This window comes from Apodemus sylvaticus, chromosome 20, assembly GCF_947179515.1.
Source record: "Apodemus sylvaticus chromosome 20, mApoSyl1.1, whole genome shotgun sequence".
In the NCBI taxonomy this organism is placed as follows: Eukaryota; Metazoa; Chordata; class Mammalia; order Rodentia; family Muridae; genus Apodemus; species Apodemus sylvaticus.
This window is the reverse complement of record NC_067491.1, coordinates 42,093,713-42,104,722: the sequence shown is the minus strand read 5'-3', so window position 1 is coordinate 42,104,722 and position 11,010 is coordinate 42,093,713. Positions and strand designations below refer to the sequence as shown.

Here is an 11,010-nt window from a genome sequence, read left to right as displayed (position 1 = left end):
AAAGAAAAAAATACAAAACTTACAGGATTAAGTGGAACAGGAGAGTGAGCAGACTAAAGAGAGCTACATGCAAAAGATTATAATTAGCAAAAGGATGGAGGCCTGAGGTATTTTTATTGTAAGGGATGACTAATCCAGGGTAGCCAGAAGACAGTGCTGTGTGTGTGTGTGTGTGTGTGTGTGTGTGTGTGTGTGTGTGTGTTACAGGCAAAGGGTATGAAAGATGGATAGAAGAGATGAAGTCACACTTTAATTAAAGACTTCTTTCTTACTTGCATTTTCAACAAAGCACGTATTTTCGTATACATCTTAACTGACACACATACAAAGCCCCAGTATAAACACAAATTGGGATGAGATATAAATGACCTAGAAGATGGAAGCACCAGGTCAGACAGAGTTGGTTCGGATTAGTCACAATCCCCTCCAGAAAAATGTAAAATGAACCCTAGAGTATGAAATCTAATATAATTGTAAGGACAAAACAGCTCAGTCCCAGGTTCGAACAAAGCAAAAACTTTTTTTTCCAAACCTACAAAATAATGCATATTTTCAATGTCATGATCTACTGACCCTGCACCGCCTCCCCTTTGCCGCCTCCTGTCATTTGTGGGTTCCTTTCTTCTCCCACAAGTAGTAAGCTGTCTGTTTCCATGCCTTATATATATTTAAATCTAGGTTCTGCCTAAGAGAGGGACCCCGTAATAAAAACTTCTTTAAAATAAGGAGATGCATTGCTTTTATATTTATGATAATTAGAACTATTGGAATAAAGAACAATCAAAGTGTCACTGAAAAGAGAGACTGGGAGTGAAATCGGTTGCATTATGAGGCTCTAATGATCTTCGCTTTGTAAACGCCCAAGAGATTTTCCTAATGAATACTCTAGAGTGTAGCCATCTTTAAAAAATCTGCTTGGCTTTAACGAGGGGGGAAAAATACATGATAATTATTTTTTCAAAAAAAGACATTGCCAAGGATTATCCATGCCAAATGCTGAGGGAAATTTTAATGTGAAATGAACCACAGAAAAATCAGCAGTAATGAGAGCAGCTTCCAAAGACTGTCATCTGCAGAGAGGTTGGCATTTTCTCTTCTCTCTGCTCCTCCTCAAACTGTTCTCGCCTAATCCTCCTTGTTTATATTATCCGCCCCCTTAAAACTCAACACTTGACAGAGTCCAGGGATTAAAAACAAGCATGCCATTCCCAAATCTTCACATATAAGGCAAAAGTAGCAACAAAGATTCAAATGACCTCACTAAGATCCGGCAGCATAGGTCAGTCTTGTCCGGCAGATCCAGGCAAGGGCTGCGTCTAGTTAGTCGTCTTTGCTTTGCTTTTGTGTTGTTGTAGATGGAAATCAGGGCCTCCGGCGTGCTAAGAGAGCACTCTGGGGCTGAGTTACATCCCTGCTCTAATTATTCTTTCGCAATGACTGTCTGAATCTTGCTTGCTTCAGAACTTAGGATAAATCAAGCCTGAAATTTCCTGGGAGAGTAGGGTAGAGGGGTAGGGGATGGAAGCGGTGATGCTCGGTGTCGAGAATTGGCTTAGAAGTGATCATTTGGGGTAGGATGGATTGCTGCATGCTGACTCCATGCTGACTCCATGCCGAATTTCCTTAAGCCCATCGTCCCACAACCTTTCCACTTCTTATTCAGGAACAACCCCCACGCCTCAACTGTATTCAGGAACATGTGACCAGTGCATCACCATGACCACTGAGTGCATCAGGTGACCTGTGCATCACATGAGTGTATTACTTATGATGAGTGCTATTAGGGCTCAGCAATCCTGATAAAACCATTTTCCTTTCCCAGTGATTGGGATGGCAGCAGCAGACACGTGGGTCCAGTGTTGATCAGTATAATTTGAGAAGTTGTCGGAGGACTCCCTGAAAAGGTTTTTCTTTGTTCTCCAAGGAAAAAGAAAAAGGCCTTTTGTGTCCCTGCCTTTAATTCTGCCTTGCATACCTTTGAATAAAGGGTATTTCCTATAGTGGTGACAGCAAGCTGACAATTACTAGGGGAAAACTTCTGAGTCATTCAGGAAGCAGGATGGAATTTGTTTTGCAGTGAACAGGACTGAGTTTCTGAATCAGACTTGAGGGAGTCTTCTGATTGAATAAGGAAAAAAATATGTCTATGGTCTTTGGTCATTATCTGTGTTTGACTGTTCCCCACACCTGATCTTTCAGTAGTATTGAGGCTAGGGTCTCTCACATATTAGCCAACTCAGCTTAACTACCGAGCTATGCGGCCACCTCAAGTTTCTGTTTCTCGTAGCAGACAGAAAGCATTTTCAACACAGTAGAAACTAAGAGTATATACCAAGAGTGAGATGGAGCTCTAAGCTGGAGAGCAGTGGAAATGTTCACATCTGGGAGTCTATCTTGCTGAGTTTTGGAGACCTCTCCCAATGTCCTTCTAGCTGGGTGAGACAGAGTTGGCCCCAACAGTGTGAAGAGCCCGTGGAGAGCTGGTCATCTCCAGATCCTTTCTAATTTTCTTTCTTCATATAATACACTTTAGCCCAGATCCTTATTGCCCTTCTTCTTACACGTTTCCTGACAGACCTCCTGTCATTTGTCTCTCCACCTTCTTCTGATCTACCCTGGACGTGTCAGTGAGATTAACCATGACTTGCGTCACTTGTGAACCTGAACGCCTTTGGTAGCTCTCTCTCTTTTCTGTTGCTGGGAAAAGACACAATAACTGAGGCGACTTACAGAAGAGAGAGTTATTGGAGTTCCAGTTCCAAAGGGCAAGGCCATGACTATCATGGCGGGAAGCATGGCAGCAGGCAAGCAGACATGGTGTTGAACAGTAGTGGAGAGCTCATATCCTTATCAGCAAGTACAAGGCAGAGAAAGAAGACAAACTTGGAATGGGGTCAGTTTTGGAAACCTGAAGCCCACAGTCCTAGGGACACACCGCCTCAAACAAGACTATGCGTCCTAATCCTTCCCAAACAGTTCCGCCAACTGAGGGCCAAGCATCCAAACATATTCAAGCCTTATGGGGACCATTCTCATTCAAACTACCACACTCCCCATTTTGAAAGTTTACTTTCACACTGGCCTTGTATAAAGTCTTTTTTTAGGTAGGAATCTCTAACTTGACCACAGTCCCTTAAGGTGAGCTCCCTGTTGTAACTGATCTTTTAAACAAGGTTCTCATGAAACATGTAATAACTTTCAGTAGTTTTTAGTCAAGACATATTTGTTTAATTTTTTTTAACCTCACACCTTACAGATTTTAGAAGGAACAGTATTGACTGATGACTGGCTATATCTACTGACTTTATAAATAGGCTATTTAGAACATATAACATTGTTCTTATAAATTATTTTTCTTGCTTGAGTACTATTTTTCTTATTTTATGATTTAATATAGACACTTATAGTCTTTAGACTCTCAGGAGACTAAGGCAAAAGGACTATGAGTTTGAAGCTAGCCTGTGCTACATGGTGATGACTACTCTCAAAAACAAAACAAAATCATTAAAAAAAAATTCTGTGCCATAGATTTCATCAAATTAACAAATTTGGGTAACTATAATGCTTTGAATTTGAGTCTCTGCTATAACTTTTTTTAAGTGTGTATGTGTATACGTGTGTACATGTGTGATATATATATGTATATGTGATATATGTATGTGTATGTGTGTGATATGTGCATGTGTGTGGTGTATTCTGTGTGTGTATAAACATGTGTATGTGCTGTATATATATATGGTATATAAACATGTGTGTTATACATATGTATGTGAATGGTATATGCATGTGTGTGGGTGTCAGTCTCTCCAGTGCCTAGCTATAATTTTTAACTAGCAACACCATTATGATGCAATTTAAAAAAATACAAAATAGAACTAGCTTTCTGATCATGCACTATTTAACACTTCAACCAATGTAATAAGCATATTTGTAATTTTCCCATCTTTTGCATGTTCTTGATTCCACAACTTTGCTCTTATTACCTTATCTAGAATGTTCTGCTTATCCTTCCCTAACTAATTCTTAAACATTCAAGAGTAACAGTCTTATACACCTTTCTGGGCCACTGTAATTTCTTGTGGATTCTCTTTTGAGTTTTCCCATTGTCTTGGTATCCACATCATTCATTGTGACCTTTGGAGTATACATATAACCCAATATCAAGAATCTCTCCTCCCTTCCGTGTTTAATAGAATAAACAAAACTCTGACTGTATATCTTGTTGCTCTTCTGAAAAGAGTATGTAGATTCTCTGACTGTGGTTCTTCAGACCTCTGCTTCGTGCATCCTTCACCACCGAGCTGTCTGAATTTTCTATCCTTTTTCAGTGCCACGTTCCCCCAAGAAATGCATAATTTGTGTGTTTCTCTTTCTCCAGTCCTTGAAGCACCACCAACATAAGTCTGACTCATGGAACTACCGTCTTCTAAACATTTTGGATTAATAAAATTAAGTGAACGGAATAGAAAATTACCTAACTTCCTATATCTATACTGTATTGCCTATTACTATATTATAATAAAGTCATTTATTGAGTATTTGATGTATTGTCAGACACTGAGCAGAGCATTTTACTTGTTTAGCTAGATATTTACCTACTAGGATATAGATGGTGAGCTAGGGGGCCAGGATTCAAAGTCCCAGGCTTTCTAACCTGGAAGCTCTAATACTGACCTGCATTTCTAATGCTCACCACCATCAAAGAACCTCTTACTAGACACAGAGACTTTATTGTTTGCCTAACTACTGTCTAACAAGTTTCCCTTTCTTCCTTGTAATATTTGATTTTCACAGGACGTGAGTACTGTCCCACTCTGAGACCTGCACCTTTATTGATCTTAGCAGTCTTGTCCAACATGGATTCACTTAGATGTGGACATGCAATGTGTTCTGGCTAAAAAGCACTCAAAGGAAATCTTTTGAGCTTTTTCTAGGAAACTATCCCTCTTCCCAAATAACTGTTTCCTTCCAGAACCGTTTTTTTTTTTTTTCTCAAGATGATGCATGCAAGTACTATCCCCAAAGACAAAGGCCACACACATACACACACACATACACACACACACACACACAGAGAGAGAGAGAGAGAGAGAGAGAGAGAGAGAGAGAAGAATGATGTTGGGAAAAACCTGGTCTTTACTCTTGGCGTGCCAGAAGACTTCATCCCAAGTATAGCTACTTCTGAAAGTTTTGGATAGTACTCTGAACATTTATACCTGTTTTGAGCACATTTTCTCTTCTTTTCACTGGAAACATATTCTAATGGATGTTTTGATACCTCTTTCTTAAGAGCCCCTCTTTCTGCTGCCTTTGCAAAGAGTCCACCCTTTTCTACAACCAACAGCCTTCACTGAATTCCAGGCTCTCCAACTTCACCTTTTTCTAAATGTGGATAAATGTCTCTCAAAGTTCTACTACTTCATATTCAATAGAATGACTCCCCATAGTCTCAGTTTCTCCCATCTGTCTTCTCAAAGACTCCTCCCCATCACTTGCTGATACAAAGGCCCACTTAATGAGTTCTCCCGAAGAATTACTCTCAGAGATTAGATGCTGAGGGCCAGCAGTCCTATCACATAAATCTGAATCTCACTCTGTTCCAGGGCTGTCTAGCTGTGTACCCTTTGACACATTGTTTCCAAAGCTCATCTTCATCTGTCAAATGGGAACAATAACTGAAGGGTCGTTAAAATGATTGAATGATGTAATCACCCACACAAAAAACTTTACAACTGTGCCTGGCACTTGTAAGTATTCAAGAGGAAAATACTAATTGGCAATAAAGGAAGGAAACCAGCTCAAGTAGGCTGAGTGGAAAATTTCCACTCAGTACGCTAGTAGCTCATGGGTTAGAAAGCCCAGTTTAGTTACCAAAGAAAAATTAAGGATCAAGGTAGCCACAGGGATTCAGGTAACCAGAACAGGAGGGTCGGAAGATCAGTCTTTTGTTCTCTGTGTTTCTCTACTCAATATTCAATTTTCTCAGGGAATCATTTGTTGGCCTAGTTTGGGTCATGTTGTTATCTGTTTGCCTGGCTGACAAATTATCTTGGGCAAAGAGATGACTAAATTATCTCCAGTAGTATCCGGTAAACACACAGAATACTTTCACTCCAAGGAGTAACTTATAAACAAACACACTCACTACGTTTGTTGCTCTATAATTGCTACACTCACAGAGCAAGCTTTGGGTCTTATCAGCTACATTGATGGATGTTTCAATCCAACCATAGTAATATTCTGAGATTGTTGCTTCGTTTTTTCCTTATACAGTTTCACTTGTCACACATGGTTTGCTTTTACAAGGCTCAGTCCAAAAGAAGACACAGGTTTCTTCCTTGCATGTTTTGAGCTTGGGAAATCTGTCACTGATAATGGTGAAGGGATATAACAAGCCTCTTCCTAAAGAGTGGAGTACGAAGTTTTTAACCCCAAACCATCAGTATTAAAGAGAAAAAGGAGGAGGTACAGCTCTAGTTGCGAGTCTGTCCTCTTAGTTTCTCTCCAAATTTTGCCCTGATTCCCGCCCTAGAATGGGATGAAATAAAGGAGAAAAGAAGCAGTTGGTAGAAAAGCATCTCAATAGGCTAGTCTTTTGTTCCCTCTTCAGAGGGTATGCTCTTTCGGCATCAGGCACCTAAAAAAAGATGACTACATGCTGCATCTACAGGCAAAAGGTATCAATTTCCTCAATGTTACTAAAAACAGTCTGATACCGTTTGCCCTGTGGCAACCTGTCTCCCAATAGCTGAGTCTTGCGCCATTCCTTTCTGGGAAGTCACAGGACAAAGAAGCTTCTTGAGCGATATTTTGGCCTCATGCCTTTCAAATAGTACTCCAGCTCCTGATCCCCGATGTGAGAGCAAGCTGGCTGAGATATCCATCTCTGGTTCTTCGGCTCTGGCTCTACTGATCTACCTACCTGTGGGGAGGGATAGTCATCTCCCACCATACCATGTGGTCTGCTTCCCTCAACACTGCACACACAGGAACACTGACAAGCAAACTGGAAGGGAGCCCACGGTTCCTGGCTCACTTGTCTATGGAAAGAAGAGAGTACAAGGGGACGTGGGCCCAATATAAGAATTAGGGAACTCTATCAACAAATGGACAAGTGCTATAGGGTGGAAACAGAAGTAGATGTCAAGAGGGTAGAAAGAAAAACAGGGCAAATGTGGTGCTTTGGAAGCCAAGAGAAGGGAAGATTTAAAAAAATAGAGAGAGACAAAATTCAAACATAAAAAGTAATTCAAGCATAAATTCAAGCATAAAAAGTAATGCCAGAGCCGGGCGGTGGTGGCACACGCCTGTAATCCCAGCACTTGGAAGCAGAGGCAGGTAGATTTCTGAGTTTGAGGCCAGCCTGGTCTACAGAGTGAGTTCCAGGACAGCCAGGGCTACACAGAGAAACCCTGTCTCAAAAAAGAAGGAGGAGGCAGAGAAAGAGGAGGAGGAGAAGGAAGAGAAGGAGGAGGAGGAAATAACAATGGCAGATTATTCAAACTTAAAAGGGTTGATAACACATGTAACATGTGCTACAAAACGGATGAGCTCTGAGGACATCACAGTAAGCCACAGAAGTCTGTCATAAAAGAGCAAGTATTGTATGTTTTGTTTACATAAAGTACCTAGAATACCAAATCCATGGAGACAATAGAGTTGTGGTTCTCAGAGTTGGGTAAGAAGGGCTAATTAGGGAGTGAGTGCTTAATGGGTGTAGGGTTTCAGTTTTGCTGTGAATGGGCAGTGGTGATGGAGGCACTGAATAATCTTACTGCCACTGAACTGGACACCTACAGGTGACTGAGGTGGCAAACTGTGTTACACATATTTTACCCCAGTTATCTTAAAGACAGAGTGAAGAGGGTCTGCCTACATTCCCCCATTATTCCTATGTAAGGAGCCAAGCATACTTTCTGGCTTATAACATACTTACAATGAACATGAGTCATGGCTGATTCAGGCCACGGTCAGCTCCAATGATGAACCTCTTCCTCTTGTCCCTGCCCTCACTGATTCATCTCATTCTCCTGGTCCTGTCTTTGGTACATACACACACACATGCACACATATGCACACACATACAAACACACATTTCATCATGTTTCTAACTAAAGTAGAAGAAGACCACAGTGCCCCGAATCTTCAAGTATTGTGTGAGTAAGCCCCATTCCACTGGCCAATACCTTTCTCTCACTTCCAATTAGCAAACACTCTTCTTCCCAAAGCCTTCTCCTAGATTAACCTCATTTGACTTCAAAAAATTCTTACCACTGCTTTCATTCCCATTATCCACTTAATTTCATTTAAAAAAAAAAGAGTAAAAATGTCATTTTTAATTTATTTGACCGTTATTAGGAACTTAACATTCTGTAAGCACTTGTTGTCCCATGTCATAAACTTGATAAACCCTGTGTAGCATAGTGGCTGTTGTAATCATTGCTAAAGATAGGGTCCCTACCTCATAACCCAATAAGGTAGAGTTTAGCCAGCCTTAGACGTGGAAGTATATAACTTGGGGTGCAAAAAAGAACTAACATGAGTGGGGCTAGAGAGATGGCTCAGCAGTTAAGAGCACTGACTGCTTTTCTAGAGGTCCTGAGTTCAATTCCCAGCAGCCACTTGGTGGTTTACAACCAGCTGTAATGGGATCTGATGCCCTCTTCTGGTGTGTCTGAAGACAGCTAGCAGTGTATTCATATACATAAAATAAAATAATAATTCTTTATGAAAACCATGAATGACTAAGGAAAAGTATCTCTTTCTACAAAGTAATTTACAGATATTTTGGGAATGAGTGTATCAGTCCTTTTCAATAAAAACCCAACCCCCTGCTGATTAATTAAATATAGTGACCATACATTCACCACCCTGGTAATGTTGTAAAAGTTGTATATTCTCAAAGCCTGTTACAACAGATTCCTGCAGCACTTGCTTGCGTAGTTCCCATATGTCTTCCTTGTTCCACTATGAGTGGATCACCTTGGCTGGAAAGACGGCGCAGTGGTTAAGATCCATGGATTCTCCTACATAGGACTGGGTTTCATTCCCAGCTACCCACAGTCCCCCTCTATGGTGGCTCACAACCATCTATAACTCCAACACCAGGGAATCTGATGTCTGTCTCTGGCCTCCAGGGCTACTGAGCACACATGACACACAACATAAACATAGCCAAAACATTCATATACATAAAATCAAAATAACTAAGTCTTCTTGAAAAAGCAATTTATCTGACGGTTAGAAAACCGGTGATCAATTAAAGGACATTTCATGGGAGAACAAGGGAACAATCACTGTGCACTGTTTACACCGTTATAGACACACAGCAGTTATACCAATTCAACATCAAAATGGAAAGGCAGAGCTCATGGCGGAAGAGACATCTTATATTAAAATGTGTTCCATGATTCTAGCCTTTCCTTCTGTGCAACGTCTGACTGCTCCTCTCTGCGTTCTGTTGAGTTCTTAAGGATTCTTGCTTCTTGTGGCCCCTGGCTTGATCCTATTAATCAAATACGACCTGGCAGTTGCTCTGACGGTCCTGAGTTCAAATCCCAGCAACCACATGGTGACTCACAGCCATCCATATCAAGATCTGATTCCCTCTTCTAGAGTGTCTGAAGACAGCTACAGCGTAAAATAAATAAAATCTCAATTTAAAAAAAAAAAAGAAAGAAATTGTTGCTCAGACCATTGCAGTAGATTTGGGGAAGGGAGGGGAGAGAGACAGAGAGAAAGACAGAGAGAGAGACAGAGAGAGACAGAGAGAGACAGAGAGAGTTCCCAGCTGCATTGCAGTTGAATTCCTTAGATAATGTATGTCATGTTTTAATATAAGATTGGCTGCCAAGGAGAAGAAGTAGATCATGAATTCCTGGCTCTCTCTGACATCCAGAGCTGTGCTCATCGGGAGAATTTCATGTGGCTTAACACTTAAATAGCTCTGCACTGTCTGTCAGCCAAGATTGGCGTCACATTTTTATAGAGACAATTTGTACAGAAAGGGAAATTATTAGAATTTATTCCCAAGACGAATGCTATCTTTGAGGGTGGTATTCAAAGCTATCTTTTTTTTTTCCCTCAGGAGTTTTGTCCAGGCACTGGATGGAAAACACAGCTATTAATATATTGAGAACCTGGGGCTGGGGTGTGGGGGTAGCCAGCAGCAGGTACGTCTCTTCACCAAAGCTCAGAAGGAGACCCTGTTTCACAACACACAAAGCCACGGCAGGAAGAGTTCACACGGGTGTGTGTGTGTGTGTGTGTGTGTGTGTGTGTGTGTGAGAGAGAGAGAGAGAGAGAGAGAGAGCAATATCTTTTCATTTGCTGCAAAAACAGGTGCCTTTCTCTCTGCCTCCTCCAAGAAAACCCACCAAGTCTCCTTACCAACCAACTTAACAATTGTTAAAAAAAAAAAAAAATCGACAAAAATCAGATTACCAAAGCGCAACTCAGGCGCGGATCGAGTGCAGCATGGCGGTGTGTATTTTTTTTTAATCAGTCATAGAGATTACCTGGTGGTATAACTGGGGCGGGGGGTGGGGTGGGGGTTGAGGAGGGGAAGGAGTTGTTTGCAACTGATAAGAAAATTTCTCTCTCCTCTCTTTCATTCAAGGATTAATATTAAACGGTAGAAACGGGCTGCAGCATATTATCAGAGCAGCCAAGAGTCACATGTGTAAGTAACCTTTAGTAAGATCGAACACAGCAGGAAAAATATGCTTTCTGAAGATAAGGAAATGATGGTCCCGGACCGTTACAAGGAGACTGAAGCTGCGTAGGGAACAGAAAGGTGGGTGAGCCCGCACGATCGCAGGCCACTAGCTTCAGACTAGTGCCTTTCCAAACTAAGGTTTGTTGTGTAGGAAGTGCGGATGGCCCCTGCCCTCAGCCCCACTGTGCTGTTGATGGGCCTGAGAACAATCCTTGGCGGGACTGGATTGATCTAAACATTTCTCTTGCCACAAACGGCTGGATGGGTTAAGTCTGCTGGATGCTTGCTTGTCC

General features: G+C 41.4%; 1 protein-coding gene across 1 annotated transcript in view; it reads left to right on the top strand.

The window, feature by feature from the left end:
* Positions 1-10,668: 10,668 nt before the first annotated feature.
* The window catches only part of Cdk17 (cyclin dependent kinase 17), a 91,499-nt gene continuing 91,157 nt past the window's right edge, over positions 10,669-11,010 (top strand). Inside the window, exon 1 of the mRNA XM_052165296.1 lies at positions 10,669-11,010. This exon is cut by the window's right edge and continues 9 nt beyond it. The gene's annotated coding sequence lies outside the window, so the exon portion shown is untranslated.